The following is an 18,094-nucleotide window of genomic DNA, read 5'->3' as shown; positions in this document are numbered from 1 at the left end:
TAATGGGATTATTTCCCAGTCATTACCATGCACTTCAATTCTACTCATACACTTTTCTGTAGACTTCAATACACTTGCATATATAACCACAACCTTTCTATCTCAGTTGGCTTCTTCCAGTAATTTCTTGCATCCATCTATTCAGCTTGCCACACTGCATGCTCCTGTTTACATTATCTTTCAGCTTTCTTCAGTCTGCATCTCTGCTTCCAGCTTTTGAGTGCATTAGCTCACTATTAACTGCTGTCTGCGTCACTTCTGATTTCATTTCCCATCCTGTCAGGGTTCATTTCCCCGGCAAGCAAGAGGTGCCAGGAATATGCCAGTTACTGATGCAAAGTCAGGAGAATTACTCCTTAAAAGTCTCTGCCAGCTATTTATGTTACTTCTCATTCACAAGACATCTCTATATCTCTTATAATTATCTAGGCTCCCTTACTGAAAAAAAAAGAAACATAATCTGTATCTGGTGAAGTGATAGAGTATGCTATTTGCGAGAAAGTATATTATTAGGTTAAGCGTATGGTAGCCCTCGTAAAGTAATGATGCCACCATTTCTTGCCAGGTCCAGTTAAGTATCATTCATTTTAACCTTAGCTCAACCATTGGTAGCTATAGAACAGAGCAGACAGGCTTAACTTAGGAGAACTGTGTAAAGCATTTATCATATTCAAAATAGTTAAAAAGTAGAAACACAACACAATAAAAATCCCACTCTAATTTATAAAAGTATTCAGTAAATGGACAACAAAACAACAAAAATTGAATATCGAGAACCGAGATTTGAGTTTCAAAGTTTTAGATGTTTTTAGTGCCAAAAAGCACATAGTACCAACTGCTGGTATCTGAATGCACTAGACGAGGCCAAAGTGAAAAGTTAAGGCCAACCACAATGGAGACAAGCTCGGATGCAGGGACCTGGTTTGGCCCAGTGGAAAGCTTAACTTCTTAGTCATTTTCTTGGAGAAAATCTATGTGAACTGGGTCATTGGCAGGTGTGGGTACCAGTGGATTCAAAAGAGGGACTCGTTGATAGCAGCCAGCTGCACTGCAGAACCTCTTTGGAGCCTCAGCATTGGCAGGAGGTTCAAGTCTCTTGACATCGAAGGTGAAAAAACCGAGAGCAGGTGAAGTTCACAGATCAGGTCCAGGAAGGTTTTGTCATCAGTGGGAGGGATGAAGTCCTCTATATTTGGATTTAAAAACTTGGAAGTTAGGATTCTTTCATCGGGGCAAGCCAGCAAGTTAAGTCGGATTGGCAGTTTGATGTCAGCGGCTGCGGATTGACAGCGGTTTGGTGGTAGCCTCTGAATCCTCTGAAAAGTTTCTAATTCCCAGCTTTTAGGGTTAGGCAAGAGTAGTACACTCTTACACTTTTCCATTAGCTCCAGGACCTTAGGCACCACTTGGGGGTTAGAAATCAGGACTCATTCTAGGGGAAGCCACAAGCATGCTCCTGAACAGGGCCAGTTGGAACTGGTCAACTGTGCTCTGCAGGAAGGTGGGGTTCTTGCAGCATTTGCGTTCCTGTATCTTAACAGCAGACTTGCAAATTCACCCTAGCAGTCCAAATTTCTGTCCTGGGTTCAAGTAGGGATAGGCTCAGCCTCTGGGGTGTCTCTCTACTGGTTAGAGTAGGTGCTCTGTAGGTGGTGCCAGGGACCGCGCGTCCAGAGGAGGAGGAGCCGCGGGGAGCCGCCCGCAGGGAGTCCGACGGAGCAGGTGATACACTGAACATCGAAGATGGGTCTGACGATGAAGAAAGCAGATAAGAGGTCAGCAAAGCGGCCGCCTTGAACATCAGAGGGGTTTTCTTGCACGTCATGGGAGATGCCCTTGGATCGGTCATTGTGGTGATCACAGCCACCATCTTCTACATCAAACCCCTGTCAAGCGCCAACCAATGCAACTGGCAGTGCTACATTGACCCAAGCCTGACCTTGGTCATGGTCATCATCATTTTGTCCTCCGCTTTCCCGCTCATCAATCCACCGTCCTAAGCGCAGAGATACCCCTTTGGGTGATTCAGCGCTATATAAATCAATGAACTTCAAACTTCAAACTGTCTCTTTCTTAAGTCCAAAGGGTTCAGCAGGTGCAATCCTTATTCTGTCTTCCTGAAGTCCAGAAGTGTTTAGAAGAGGGTACTCTGGGTTGCCACGTCAATGCCTGGCACTAGTTTGCAAGTAGGGGGGGAAAGTCCTTACCGAATAGGAACAACGATTCCCAGAGGCAACCTTACCCATTTTGACATCATTTCCTGAGGATTTGGCCATAAACAATCTCACAGTGCCCTTCTCTGTCAAAATCCCACATGACAGATTATTCCTTCCCTTGGTCAGAGCTCTGGGCCTTGGGACATAAGGAACTCGCCCTGTAACCATTTTTGAAACTGATTTTCCCCCACTGGGATTTGTGCTGCTCTTACTACTTGGACAATGGCAGATGTGAGTTACATATGGCCATGACAGGGGAAGCCCCTTTGAAGCTTGTGCAGTTTGTAGCCACATTCCCCAGGCCATACTGTCATGAGGATGAAGTCACACTTCCTCTCAACCAAGCCCCATTGTTCCCTTTCCTGGGATCCATTCACACCTCCAAGCAATCTGCCATGCGACATTTGGGTATGAATTCTAAAAAGGTTACTAGAGACTTTAGACATGAAAATGCCAACCTGCTATAAATGGCATTTTCAAAATAGTAAAATAAAATTAGGGGTGGGCATAACTATTGTAATTCCATGTAGCAGAATCACACAGACTTGCCTAAAAATTCTGCAACATTTCACTGAATTACGTAAGAAGGGTACTTCTGCATTTAGCATTGTTTTCTTAGCACAAAAATGTCCCATCACGTCCAAAGACATGAGAATACATTTTGTGCTAAGAAATATCAGTAAATGCAACAGAACTTTGGGACACATGTACAAAGGCTTTTTATGGTCGCAAACTAGCTGATTTGCAAAATTGGCCTGTTTGCGGAAGCAAAAAGCCTTTTTCACATGTACAAATCCATATTTGGAATACGGTAACCCATTACCGAATCGCAAATTGGGTTTGTGATTTGGAATTAGGAAGAGGCGTGTTTAAGGAATTCCTTCCTAATACTGAATCGCAGTGGTATGTGTGAATGAATTGCGACCGAAATATGATCGCTAAACAGTCGCATTTTACCACCTACGTCAAGTAGGTAGTAGCCCGTTTGCAAATGAGAAGGTGTTCCCAAAGGACCCTTTATCTTTGTGAAAGTTTGTAAAAACATTTTCAAGAGCACGCATTTCATTTTTTTACACGCATTCAGTTTTTTCTTTAACCCCTTCAGTGCCCATGACGAGCTGGACTCGTCATGGGCCGCGGTGGCGCTGTGCCCATGACGAGTCCAGCTCGTCATAGACCCCGCCCGCTAATGCAACGGCCGGCACTGGGCGGGGAAAGGGGCGGGCACTGAAGGGGTTAAGAAAAAGGGGGATGTATTTAAAAAACTATAAAGATAGCTTTATTTAAAAGCAATCACAGACATGGTGGTCTGCTGACCCCCGCAGGCCACCGTCCCAGTGATTTTAGAGAATCCCAATAGGTCGCAAAACGAGACATACCTCATTAATATTCATGAGGTAAATCTAATTGCGAACAACTTGGAATAGCAAAATGTGCCAAAGACATATTTGTACATTGGTGTTTGCGATTACCTAATTGCAAATCACAAACATTTGCTATTAGGTAATCGCAAACTATTTCCTTTGTACATGTGGCCATGAATAACAGCATAAGCAGCAGCTCATGCTTGCTAAATGTATACTTTGGATAGGATTTCCCCCAACTTACTCGCAGCATTTATTCCTTATTTATTAGTGCAAAATGCACCCTTGTGGTAGGATTCCCCCCCACCCCCAAATGACACTTAATCACAAGTGCGGGTGCAACTAAGAGTAAATCCTCCGTAATTACTCCCAAACCTAGTTAAAATGCAAAACAATCATCAGATTGGATTTTATATTGCTGTTCATTTGAGTCCTTGAACCACGGTTCTAGCTATTCCCAAACTGAAGGTAAACACTAAAAATGCCCTACCTTAGGGGTGACTTACCAGTATTAGCAAGCATTTGCAATACAATAGGTCTTGCAATTACGCGAGATCTATTGCATTGCAAATGGTAGGCATCACGGACAACGTGAGGGAGGGCGGGTGGGGGGCGCTAGAAGGCACGGACAACAGGAGGGAGGGCGGGCGGACGGGTAGGCATGGACAATGGGAGGGCGGCGAGGGGGGAGAGAAGGCACAGACAACGGGAGGGCGGGCAGGGGGCACGGTCAACGGGACGGCTGGTGGTTGGGGGGAGAAGACACAGACAATGGGAGGGAGGGGGGGAAGAAGGCACAACAACGGGAGGGAGGGGGGAGTAAAGAAGGCATCTAAGCATGCCGTGCCTGCCGTAGGAGAACCTCATTAAAGAAAATAGTGCTCACAGTCTAAATAACACGTACCGTGTAACAACCAAAGTAAAGGGGCCAGTCACAATGGCAGGTTCCAAATGAAGAGGAGGCAGTACTAAGGAGGGACTAAGAAGCCTATTAACGAATCAGAAGCCAGCATTTCGGACGGACAATGACACAAGCCGTTGGCAAATATGGGCGTCGAGTGGGCGGGGCTTCTATTTCCTACTCCTCTACAATAAGTCTCGCAGAGCAGCACATGCCCGCTGGCTCTAGGCTCGACCTAAAAAGGAAGGTTTAGGCCTGGCAAAAGGTTTATTTTGCCAGGTTGAAGTTTTAAAAATGCACACTAAGGCTGCAGGGGCACTCCTGAAGACCTGCTTTGCCTTGCCAGTTTAGTGGTGGCACAGTAGGTGCTGCAGTCCACTTGTGACATTTACCTGACAGGACCTGGCTCCATTAAGAACCATATACTATGGACTGACAGAAAAGTTACATATTGCAATCATGGACACGTTTTAGGGGACGGAGCAAATGTAGTGAGGCCTGGGTAAAATGACCTGAGAGTCGAACAACGAGCAGCATCAGTACAACAATTGGGGGTACACATCCAAAAAGAAGCCATTCACTACACTATGCAGAAAGAAATGCAATGCACTGTTATGGTCTACTAGAGGACCACAATCAGTTATTTTTATCCTCCCAGCTGATGTGACTATCCAGCAAAAATGTACCAAGCACAGACTGCTCTGACCTGCTAGAAACAAGACAGTTTGAACCTACATGGTTGTATAGAAGAAACCAGAAACTACAGCTCCCAATATGCACTGCACTAAGGGATATGCTTCTCACGAGAGAGGACAAGGCATATTTGAGATTAGTCATCTACAAGATCATTTTCTCCTAAGAAGGCAGAGCCAGGTATTCTTTACCTACTTTCTCATTTGCAATGTTTCATTTTACTCCACAGGATGTTTTTCATCATAGTTATAACACCTGTTCTCCTTTGCTATCTAAGACTATACACTGGTTATCTTTTGTCATCTTCATTCATATTTAAGCATTGGGATCACAGGCATGAGGCTTAGAGATTTCCAATGTAACTTTGTATGATTCCTGCCACATCTTCTCTGTTCCCATTAGCTCACATATTGTTTTTCTCTATCATAAGCTATTTGAGAAACATCGTGAGTGTATTTGTTATCTCAGGAATATAGGGGTCTTCAGTTCTGTTTCTAGCATCTTCGCAGAGGAATAATGGTTGACAAAGGGGGATATGTTACATTACTCAATCTCAATTGTAAGCATGTTTTCCAATGTACACTTTTGAAGACTTGTCTTGATTGAGTGAACTCTCTTCATTTTCTGATGAAGAATAACTGGCATAAACTAAAGGTTTGGTAGAGGCCACATTCAGAACAACAATTGGCCCCTGTAACCAATCATCGACAGCCCGCAGTCAGAGTCCTGACATTATATATCTGAACGTATTGCCAAGCATTCACTGAAAACGCCTACGTCCTTCGCATCTGATTCTTAGCCAATGTAGGATCAACATAGTTGGACGTTGGGCCTAAAATTAAAACATAATGCCTTCTCTACTGCTAAAGGCTGAGGGTCCCCAAACCATAGGCCAATAAAAAAAAAACACATCTGCAGAAATGTCTTCCTTTCTCAACTAAACACTCATGGTTTTTCTGAACATTTACATATCAAATGAAGACGAAATTCTGGAATGGCAATGTATTGTGCCACCTAATAATGTTAAGTTCAATAACAGACGTCAACATCTGTAGTGTTCGGATTTTTACATTTAGCTTAACAAATTTATTTTGTACAGCAACACAATGAATATAAAACTGATGTCATTATCATATCAGTGAGGTAAGTTGTAATTGTAATATTGCCTGGCATACATATTAACTCTTAGATATTGTCGACAAAAATGTCGCGCGCTTGAATTAATAATGGAATATCTATACTTAGTCGGATGATATTTTTGTAAACTAGATTTAGGACACAATAATTATGTCAGACATTATTTCTGTTTACGATATTCTGACAGCTAACCATTCCATCTTTACATGCTCCTCATTTGTTCATAGTACAATACATCCGGTCATTAAGAAGCAAAACTATGTATGTATCACATGCACAGTCTCATTAGCAAATCAAAGGCACTCATTTCTTTTTATGGTGCATTGCTCACATATTTCGATTTTATGATGCACCACACTCTAGTTTTTTTCATTGCAGCCGCATTACAGATAAACCAAAGTCAACAATGTAGAAGAAGAATTATATTCGTAAAGCCAAATTGTGATGATTTTGCTGACTTGGAAAGATGGATAAGATTAAAACTGATCTCCAGACATCGATGAACCAGCTAACAGACCCTTCCCCTCCATCCCCCCAGCCACCCACTACTCTAGAGTATACTCTCAAAAATAGCACCTCCTGAAGCCTTTTCTCACCCTTTGACAAAATCTCTATAATTAACATACTTAATACACTTAAACCCTCCAACCACTTCAATGACCCCTTATCCTCCAGTTTCAACAATGAAATGAAGAGGTCTCTAGTTCCAATCTGGACCAAGATTGTAAATGCTTCCCTACAGCAAGGTGTGATTCCCGATTGTCTAAAGTAGGGGTGGGTGGAATTTGCGTAGTCGCGCTGCGCAAAGCTCTGCGAAATGGTAAAAAGTCTCTGCGAGCACGCAAAAGTTCAGCGAACACGCGGAATTGTTTGTTCTGCTCGTTCGCGATACTTTTTTCCTGTTCGTGAACGCTGTTTGCATGCTCGGGGAGAAAAATCTCGCGAACACGCATTTTGAAAGCGCAAACAAGCAAAAAATTCTACGAAGCCGCGGATCGCGGAATTTTTGGCAATTCCGCGTTCTTCGAGGAATGCGAAATTACCCAAATTCCGCAAATTTCACGAGCAAAACGGAATTTTCCGCCCAGGCCTAGTCTAAATGCCGGCCAGGTTACACCCATTCTTAAAAAACCCTCTGCTGAGCAAGACGACCTTAACAACTTCCACCCAATCACTAACATCCCATCTCTATCGAAGCTGCTAGAGAAATGTGTCCATGTCCAATTTTGTAGCCACATTGATCAATTCTAGCTTCTTGATCAATTTGAATTGGGCTTTCACCAGGGTTGAAGCACTAAAATGGCCATTTTCCACATAATGGATGACTCGCTAAAAATGCTGAATGCTGAATGTCTTCTAATCCTCCTTGACCTCTCATTGGCTTTTGATACGGCCAAACATCACAACCGCCTGGATATACTGGAACGCAGGATGGGTCTCTCAGGATCAGTGCTAAACTGGTTTGCCTCATTTCTTCATAACAGATTGCAAAGAATTAAAGTCAATCATGCCCTCTCCAACTCTACTCCGATCACTCTGGGGGTCCTACAAGGGTACTCGCTCTCACCCACACTCTTCAACCTGTTCTTGGAGCCCTTAACGCAAATGCTCAAATCATCCAATATACTCTATCACATGTACCCTGACGATACCCAATTGTACTTGAAAATCTCCTCCCCCGAAGACATCAATTCCCTCAATTCAACGCTACTCAAAACCCAACAATGGTTGACTTCCAACCATCTGAAGCTAAACTCCATCAAAACGGAATTCCTCCTTATTTCTCCTCCCAAACAGGCCCCTATTATCATTAAATATATGAAGCAGCTTACGGCACTCAACTGTGTTCCACACATCATTGACTCTACCAATCTCTCGGAATAATACTTGATAAGGACCTGAGCATGCAGGAGCACATCAGCGCTGCCTCCAAATGAGCGAACTTCCAAATGAGCATACTAAGGAATGTAAAACCCTTCCTTCCCCCAGAAGACCTCAAGTCTGCTGTTCAAGCACTAGTCATCTCCAGATTGGAGTATGGGAGCTCAACTCTCTGTGGTCTTCCAAGCTACAAGTTGGCACTGCTGAGGGCATCTCTGAACTCTGCGGCTAGGCTCATCACAGGATCCAAATACGCCGGATTTGAAATATCTAAACAGGCTTCCTATTGAGGCTAGGATTCATCTTACAATTGCTTGCATCGCTCACAAAGCCATTCAGCTTAACACCCCTCTGTACCTCGCCTGGAAACTGGAACTCTCAGATGGTTGCAGATCTTTAAGGAGCTCTAGCATTTTACTACTGAAACCACAAACATTTTAAAGAAAGAAAACCTATAACTGAGCCTTCTACGGTATTGCCCCTAGAATCCGGAACGCCCTGTCTCCGGAAAGCAGACTGAATCCCTCAACGTCCTCTTTCAAAAAAGAAGTCAAAGCACTTCTTATGCATATGTTCTGAACTTGTAATGTACCTACACCCCCCGGAAACAATGCGCTGTGGGCCCCTCCTCACAAGTTTGCTCATTTACTGTATTTACTGTATTTATGTGGTATTCTGATACCGTGTTACTCTTGTTTACTCGTTTATCCTGCACTGTCAGATTGTTGTTTTACCCACCTGTCTCCCTCTCTGTTATCCTCATCATTATGTTAAGCGCTCTAATACCCGCTTGGGTCATGTTCGTGCTATATAAAACTTTATAAATAAATAAGAATAAAAAATAAAAAAAGCATAGAGGTGGTGCTAACCACTAAACAATTACAAATGCAGCCAGGCGAAGGCGCTCATGAAGAGCAATCCATGAATTTCTCAAAATCTATACCTGATCACACCCTTTCAAAGATGGCCTGGAGCAATGACTTCTAAGGCTCATGAACATCGAGAAAATCATGGTTTACGTCATTAGAGCCAGGGTATATGGGTCTATACGATGGTGCATTATCAATAACATGGCAGTCTGAATTAAAATAATATAAAATAGTTCTTACTGATCAAGTTTTACCAATCATTATAATCAGCACATGAAACTGGGCAGGTTGGGGGGCGTGGCTTGTTGCCAATGGAGTAAGTTACAAAAGCTAGTACTCCCACAGATTGATCCCCATCCAACTGTATCCTGATAATCCTGATGGGGGAAAAGGGGTCAGAAGTGTGAAGAACCGACAGTGGAGAAGTGGGTACAACAGTGAAAGTCACTTTGAGCCACAGAGAGTGAGGTAGTGACTACGGAGAGTGGAGACATGAGACAGGCAGCGAGCAGCCTCACAAAACGGCGCCTGCCCCTGCTTGAGTCATGGATCACGCCGGGGTGCCAAAACGCTGAGAGGTCAGCAGATGGCAGAAGAAGCATCTGGAGGCTGCCCAGGACCTGGCCCACCAATACAGCAGCAGTGACTGATCCTGCCATGGTGTTGTGTGGCCCCTTCCCTTCCCCCATCCCACGGAGGCCCTGCTGACTGTGGCCAGCTGTCTGGGCGGGGAGGGCCCGGGGCCGGCGGAGCGGAGCTCAGTAACCATTGACTGTGGGCACCGGAACACCTGCACTGCATACAGGATGGAGCCTCCAACAGGAAGATTTGAACGATGCGGAAGAGTCAGGCCCACAGGCTGCCTGGACCTTCAGAGGAGGATGGCAAAATCTGGCATATGTGGATTTGGAGGTAGGTCGAGTGATGCCCTGTGACAAAGGTGAACAGACTGCAGTACCTGCCCTGAGGGCAGCCACCCCATGAGGAGACCCACCGCGAGACACCCGACCCGGCCTCCCTCACCTGCCACACGATCACCCCCTCACCCTTAGGGGCCCTTAGGGCAGGTGACCCAGCCAGGCTCGGAGGCAGATGCCCAGAAGTGAACATGAAAGGACAGACTGGACGGTATCCCCAGAGCGATGGGGCCTGCAGCAGCCCAGGGTGTATAGTTTACTGACGCGCCATGGGCAGTAAAGGCTGTCTTAATGAAAGTTGACTCTGGGGCTGCAGAGGTAAAGCTGCTTAGTGTGGCCCAGACACGAAATTGGGCCAGAAGAGCAAAGGGACAACCTTTGAATGTGAGCAACATTTACCCTCGGGCCGACTTTGTGAGAGCAGAGCTCCTAACTGGCTGCAAATAACTATTCAATAACCAACATCCCACCAAGATCATCAGGAGGAGGGAAGGAGCAGAACCCCCCCAGTTCCATCAACAATAGGCAATAAACTGTGCACAAGGAGGGCGGAGAGATATCCCTGAACAATCCTGGCCCCAGCGGGCCCTATCAAAATGACCAGGAGCACCAACCCCAGGGACTGATACTGAGACGCCAGCAGACCACCTAGGCAGGCCAAGAAGAGCGAGGTGACACTATAAATTCTGACAGCCCCGATCATAGAGCTGGCAACAAGCAGCTGGCATTGACCCTCACCCCTAAGCATCACACAGCGTGGAAAATGAGACCAAAGAAAGGAGATCGCCACAGAGGCCCCAGAGTAGGACGGCACATCCGAAAGTAAGCGAGAGGAAGGGGAAAGAGGACCTAGACAGGATCCCACTCCCCCCGGATCCCACATTGCAGGTCATTATGCAGGCCATAAGGGCGTCTCTTGAAGCACTGGAAGTGCATTTTGAACATCTTGTAACAGATATGGAGATACTGAGGGACGATCATCGCTGCTTAGCGGAGCGGGTAACCACAGCTGAGAGAACCCTGGAGGAGCTGCCACCAGCATGGTCAGTGACGACACAGAGTTAGACTGCTGGAACTATGCACAGAAGATGCAGAAAAGCGTTCCATCTGGAATAATGTCTGTATAGCCGGGCTACCGTAACGTATTGAAGGGGCTAACATGACAACTTTCTTGGGAAAATGGCTCAGCGAGGAGATAACTGGAGAGAAGCGGTCTTCTTTCTTTGCCCTGTAGAGAGCACACAGGGTCCCAGTGTGCCCCCTCTTCCAGAGGCCTCACCACTACTGGTGCTCTTATGCCTAATCTTCTATAACGATAGGGACCATATCCTGCAACAGGCCCGGACCAAAGGCTCAATAAGGGTGAAAAATAGTGAGGTCAGGATATTCCCGGACTTCTGGAGAGAGGTACAGAAAATGAGACAGCCCTTCCAGGGTGCAAAAAAAGTGACCAGCCTAAACAATATGCCAGGCTGTTCCCAGCCAATCCAAGCCAAGTGGCAACTGCAGAGGGATACAGATTTTTCCAATCCCCTCAGGAAGTATGAGACTGGCTGGAACAACACCTGCAACCAGGTACAAGAAGCCGCGTGCCCAAAAGCCAACCACGCAGGTCTCGGTCCAGGTCAAGAGAAGGAATCGCGAATGCAGCAGCCCCCATGCCTGTAGAAAGCCGGCAGGAGTGGCAGCGAAGGATGGAGGCAGCAGCTTCCCTAAGCGGCAGCAGGTTTGGGCTGCAATTGCAGGCATAGGACATAGAGGCCAAAGACCCAGAGCACAGTTCAATCACATCAGGAGACTCTAATGTCCAGTCACTGGTGGTCACTCCAAGCACAACAGACAGGATTTTCTATGAGGTTTACTGTAAATAAAATATAAGGACCATAAGAGGGGGCCTGGGGTCTGAGGGTGGCAGAGGCAGCTCAGAGCTGGGAACACTGCAGTGCCTTGTACTGACCCAGATAAAAGAGACCCTCACAAATGGTCTGGACTGTGAACTCAGCAACAAAGCCTAGCATGTTGTCAACACCACATTAGTTGAGTTTCCCGCAGGTGCAGCTGCGGTTAGTTGAGCGCAGATAGAGAGTTTGGAGGGGGGGTCCGTTGCCCACCTGTCCCGGGGAGTGGGAGCTGGTGCTTTAGAAGTTAAACCCGGGTAAGAAGCTGAGTTGTGCCAAGGAGAATGCTGATAACATTGCTGGATCACGTAGAAGCCCAAAACTAGGTATGGGTGTTCCGCTTGAGCGGGAGAGAGAAGGGGGTGATGGCAGCCTACAAACATGGGATCCCTAGTGAAGTATAGACTACTTTCCTGGAAAATTAGAGGCATGCAAATGATGGCAAAACAATACAAGGTTTTCTCATTTCTGAAAATTCTAAAAAATGGGACTAGAGGAGCCTCCCCCACACAAAACTTGCCAATACGTGGCAACAGCAGCGGGAACCTTTAGAGTAGTACCTGCCTTGCATAAGGCAATAAGCGGGGATGTCCTACTACCATTAGCCACACTCCAAGACAAATGGGAGGAGGATTTAGAGGTACAGATTTCTGAGGAATATTGGGCAGACATTCTAGGAAGAACACCCATAGTATCCAGAAATGCTCGATTTAAACTTATTAACATATTGTGCTCTATTGAGCTTACCTCACACCGGAACTTATAAGAAGGAACTTCAGTAGAAAAGGAAATCTCATGCACACCAGGGCACTTTCTACTGGGTTGGTTCCCACATACCTCTAAAACAAGGGTAACAAGTACATTCCAAGACCTGGCATACATACTGGCCATACGGTAATTCACTAGGTAATAGAAAGTGCCGGGGGATGGGGCGGGTCATAGTATGGTTGAACGAATTTGAAAAATGGGTGGGCTACAAAGGTAAAGTACTCATACGGGAGGCAAGGAAAGGTATTGGCTCGGTAGATAGAGCCTGAGCCTGGGAGGCCCTAGTCGAAATCTCAAAGCACCCAGAACCACAGGTGGAAAAAACACACCACATGGTTCTCCCCCCCCATCACAAACACCCGAACCGGGAGAACTGGGAGGGGATGCGTAATTGCCTGCTCACCAACAAACACCGACTCCTCCCAATAATGATGGAGTTCTTTGGAAGGGAGAATACATATGCCAGATAAGAGAACTCAAGAAAATATGAGACCAACAGCCACTCAGACTTTGAAATACCATGCTGAATCAGGGCATAACTCAGGAAGACGGGTAATGGGTGATCAGAGGGAGTTAAGAAAGTTGTTTGTTGTATTTGGTAAATGCCAACAGATCTGTGACTAATAATTTGTGACTAACATGAGCCAGACACAGGAGAGCGAGATATAGCGGTGAATGGTTTTGTGCACCGTGTTGTATTTCTTAATTAAAATACAAAAAAAATCTGTTTAAAAAAAAATCTAACTGGACAGGTTTTACTCAATCAATCAATCAATCAATCAATCAATCAATCAATCAATCAATCAATCAATCAATCAGCATTTGTATGGTGCAGCACTGTCACGCTTGAGGGTATCGGGGAGCTGAGGGCGCTGTGTCTGCGTTGAGAAGCCAGTCTTGTTCTGAAGTCCACCAGGGAGGATGCTGTTCAGAGGTGGAGGGGCAGGTTGCTCCAGGTCATGGAAGCAATGTAGGAGGAGGAGCGGCCACATCTGTGGCTGCGATGGATTTGGGGGGTGTGTGTGAGGGTGAGCGAGGGGAAGAGCACATGTGTCTTGTGGGCAGGTGAAATTTCAGTTGATGGTTGATGTAGGATGGGGAGAGGATGTGGCCTAACGGCTAGAGCAGTCGACCTCGAAGCAGGGGAACCGGGTTTGAGTCTCGGCAGGGACACTCAACATCCTGTGATTCTGGGGGACTGTAATCGAGGGTGCCTCTTATCGTGGTCTTAGCGTCGGTCTTAAGTCAGAAGTTGAGGTGTTCCATGAGAGGCGTTGGTGACTGCGCATCTGATGGTGTCCTTGAAGATGATGTCGATGCCCCACGCTGTGTTTGTTGGTGCGGTCTCGGTGTATCATCTTGTAGTCTTCAGGGTGGTGGTGATGATATTGGGTTTCGAGAAATGGTTGAGCCTTGTTTCGGTGATGAATGCTATGCCCGGGGTTAGGGTGGTGATGGTGTCTCAAATATCCATGGCGTGATTGCCGAGAGAGCAGGCGTTGAGGCAGGATACATTGGAGCGGTTCGTGGCTTTCCGTAGTCCTTTGTGCGGAGGTGGCACAGGTACTAGTGTTGGTAGGATGTCCTGTGTAGCAGGAGAAGAGGTAGTGGTGGCAGCTGAAGGGTCCTTTAGTTAATCGTGGGGAGGACGAAAAGCAGCTACTGTTGCAGTGTCTGGGGTCCAGGTCCAGGAGCTCCTCATTTGTGTATCCGCGGATGGTGGGAGGACCAAGGGTCCTGGCGCTGGCCGTGGTCCAGGTGCAGACGGTCTTGCCTTTGGCTTACCTTTGACATGACCCTGCAGCGGCCTCCATAAGTAATCCTGGGGGTGGGAGTGGCTGTCTGGGAGAGGGAGGGTGGGGATCAGGAGAAAAACATCGGGAAGAGCGGGAAACAGTCACTGTTAGAGTCGGGGATCTCTGGTTGGCGCAAGGTTGCCCTTGTGTCAAGCAGGAACCCTCTCCTCCACGTCAGGGCGCAGGATAACCCCTCGCGAATGACCCTTGCTCACCCTCTAGGTGCGTGGCGTGAGCAGCCAAGGCGATTCCTCAGGCGTTGTTGGTTAAGCACTTACAATCATACACACAGTAAATACATTAATCCCCCCAGAAACGGACACCAGACTTGGATATATATAAAAATACGTTTCTTTATGTAAAAATAAGGTATATATCTCTCAGTAGACTTATCACAAGACCAATAACGTTTTCAATAGGCCACCAGGTTATACAGCAGGCAAATGTTCTTGGTTCGTAGTTTCAAATGGATAGTTCGTAGTCTTTTTACTTGTAGTTCCAGTACTCACAGAGATCGGTTCCTGCGAACGGGGAAATAAGGCGTTGCGGGCCCCGAGCCCGATACTGGACTTCTTTCGTGATTAGGAGAGTCGGCACAGGTCGGTGCGACTCTCAACTTCGGGAAGTGTTCTTGGGTCCTCAATCAGCAGGTGTGGGCAAGTAGGCAGGCGCGGCCCGCGACCCTTTGGCACGGCGGTGCAGGAGGGTCTCCACAGCGGGGGCGGCGCGGCCTGAGATGTCCGGGGATAGCGAAGCGGGGTCACAGGGCACAGTCAGTGCAGCTGGATGACCCGGCGTAGATCACAGTCGTCGGACGGCTTCCGGCAGGAGGGGTGATAGCGCGTTCAGCGCACTCCAATGGCAGGCGGTGACAGGGGTGCAGGCGGCCTAGCCCGGGGACAGAGAGCGGCTCCGGACGGAGCGGGGCTCTCACGGGATTTGAGGCAGGCGAGCTTCTGGGTGTCACGGCCCTAGGAAGGGCGATGAGGGGCGCAGTCTCTTTTCCAGCGGGATGCCCACACGGCTCGAATTGGAGGATGAGCAAGAAGCACAGTGAACCCACTGTTCCTGGGGTTCAGTTCAGGGGGCAAGCTCAGATCAAGCCCTTGGAGAATGTTCAAGCACAAAGTAGCAAAGTCTTCTCAGTAAGTCTCTTCCTCTCCTTTCTCAGCAAGGCAAGCAGCAGGCCAGCTCCTCCAGCGTCTTCTTCTCCTTCTAGTCGGGCAGAGGTTCTTTGTGGTAAACAGGATTCTGATTTCTTAGGAGCCAGGCTCCTACTTTTATACCATGATTCTTTTGTTCTTTAGCGCCAGGGGGCCTAGGCCTGGCTCAGTCCAGTTCTGGAGCACTTTGTTATGGTGACTCTGCTCTTTCCTTTCAGCAGCAGGGCAGAGACATCAGCCGCCCCACAGGGGGTGGCGCCGGCTTTGTGGTGGCAGAGCACAGGTCTATTCAAGAGTCAAGGTGTACTCCTCCCACCCATCCAGGTGTAATCTCTCTACCCACCACCTGGCAGCCAACCTGTCTCTGGGGATTCCCCAACCCTGCTCCTTACTGTTGCCAGGCAGAACACATACACACAGCAGAGGCGGACTGAGATGGTCAGGTCAGTAAATACTAACTTTCTAAAAGTAGTATTTACAAACCCAGGATACTAAAATAGACTTGACTACAAGAAGTATTTTATCATCCTGAGTTCAGGCATACTAAACTTGACACTTCTACCATGCTCTCGGAGTCCACTGGGGTCACAGCGTTGGCGTGATCCCAGCAGCCCATTCTGGCCTATGGAGAGCAGGTAGCCTTCAATAGTGAAAAACGAAAATGGCTGTAATTCACTACTAAGACATGCCACACACATCAGGGCATGTCCTACCTTATGCCTACAATGCACCCTGCCCTTGGGCCTACCAGAGGGGTGGCTAATATGTAGGTAAGGGAAGGTTTAGGGACTGGCAAGTGGGGGCACTTGCGCAGTCAGCGCGACGGTCCCGGACCGCGCACAGGGTCTGCGGTGGCAGACCCTAGACACATTTTACAAGGCCGCTTCCGTGGGTGGCGCAACCAGCGCTGCAAGCCCACCAGCAGCATTGGCATTCACAAGCCCTGGCACCCCTGGTGCACTTTACTGGGGACTGACAGTGAATCCAATAAACCAATCATGAACATCAATTACAGGTACACTTTACTTAGGGAGCACTTGCACTGCGGCACGGATTAGCCGTGGCGCAGTGCCCTGAGCGGACAACACCAGCAAAACAGTCGAGGCACACCATCAAAAAGTGGAAGGGAAACTCACGCCAAGGTGCCAGGTCTAACACGTGTCCCCTCCAGCTGAAATGTGGGGAGAACTACCCTTGCCCAGGGGGTTCCTCGTCACTAAGGCGGAAATACCTGGACAGACCGTCAGCGTTGGCGTGATCTGTACCAGGACGGTGTTCCACCGTAAAGTCCATACCCTGTAGGGAGATGGACCACCTCAACAGCTTCGGGTTCTCACCCCTCATTTGCATCAACCATCTGAGGGGCCTGTGGTCCGTCTGAACCCGGAAGTGAGACCCAAACAAGTAGGGTCTTAGCTTCTTCAGCGCCCAGACCACAGCAAATGCTTCTCGCTCAATTGCACTCCACCTACTTTCCCGTGGAAGTAACCTCCTACTGATGAAGGCTACGGGTTGGTCCCAGCCCTCCTCAGTCATCTGTGAGAGAACAGCCCCTACACCATGCTCTGAAGCGTCTGTCTGCACTAGGAATTCCTTGGAGAAGTCAGGGGCCAAGAGCACGGGCGCCGTGCACATGGCAGTCTTCAGGGTGTCGAAAGCTTTCTGACAGGTGTCAGTCCAAATCACGTTCCTGGGCTGCTTCTTCGAAGTCAGCTCTGTCAAGGGGGCAACGATCGTTCCATAGCCCTTGACAAACCTCCTGTAGTACCCAGTGAGCCCCAGGAAGGCCCTCACTGCGGTCTGCGTCTTGGGGGGTTCCCAAGCCAGGATGGTTTCAATTTTGGGTTGCAAGGGTGCCACCTTGCCACTCCCCACTTGGTGTCCCAAGTACACCACGGAACCCTGCCCGATCTGGCACTTGCTTGCCTTGATCGTGAGGCCTGCTCGGCGCAGCGCCATCAACACTTCCCAGAGGTGGCGCTGGTGTTCAGGCCAGGTGGCACTGAACACTGCGATGTCATCCAGGTAGGCGGCACTGAACGCATCCAGCCCAACCAGTACCTGGTTGACCAACCTCTGAAAGGTGGCAGGGGCATTCTTCATCCCAAATGGCATGACTCGGAACTGGAAGTGCCCATCTGGTGTAGAGAATCCGGACCTCTCTTTGGCCCCATCGGTCAAGGCGATCTGCCAGTACCCAGACGTTAAATCAAACGTACTGAGGAACCGGGCAGCCCCCAGCCGATCAATGAGCTCATCAGCTCTGGGGATGGGGTGCGCGTCAGTCTTCGTGACTGAATTGAGTCCTCTGTAGTCCACACAGAACCGGAGTTCAGGTGTGGCTCCCGGCGCAGCAGCCTTTGGGACCAAGACCACGGGGCTGGACCAAGGACTGCTGGAGGACTCAACCACCCCTAGCGCAAGCATTTTGGAGACCTCCTCCTTGATGCAAGCTCTGACCCGGTCAGTTACCCTGTAAGCCTTGTGCTTT

At 48.0% G+C, this 18,094-nt stretch overlaps 1 protein-coding gene across 1 annotated transcript in view; it reads right to left on the bottom strand.

The window, feature by feature from the left end:
* Positions 1-18,094, bottom strand: part of ENTREP2 (endosomal transmembrane epsin interactor 2) — a 1,789,361-nt gene that overhangs the window by 1,409,784 nt on the left and 361,483 nt on the right. The gene's annotated exons all lie outside the window — the stretch shown is intronic.

Source organism: Triturus cristatus, chromosome 3_1 (assembly GCF_964204655.1).
Source record: "Triturus cristatus chromosome 3_1, aTriCri1.1, whole genome shotgun sequence".
Taxonomy (NCBI): Eukaryota; Metazoa; Chordata; class Amphibia; order Caudata; family Salamandridae; genus Triturus; species Triturus cristatus.
This window is presented reverse-complemented; position numbering and strand designations above follow the sequence as displayed.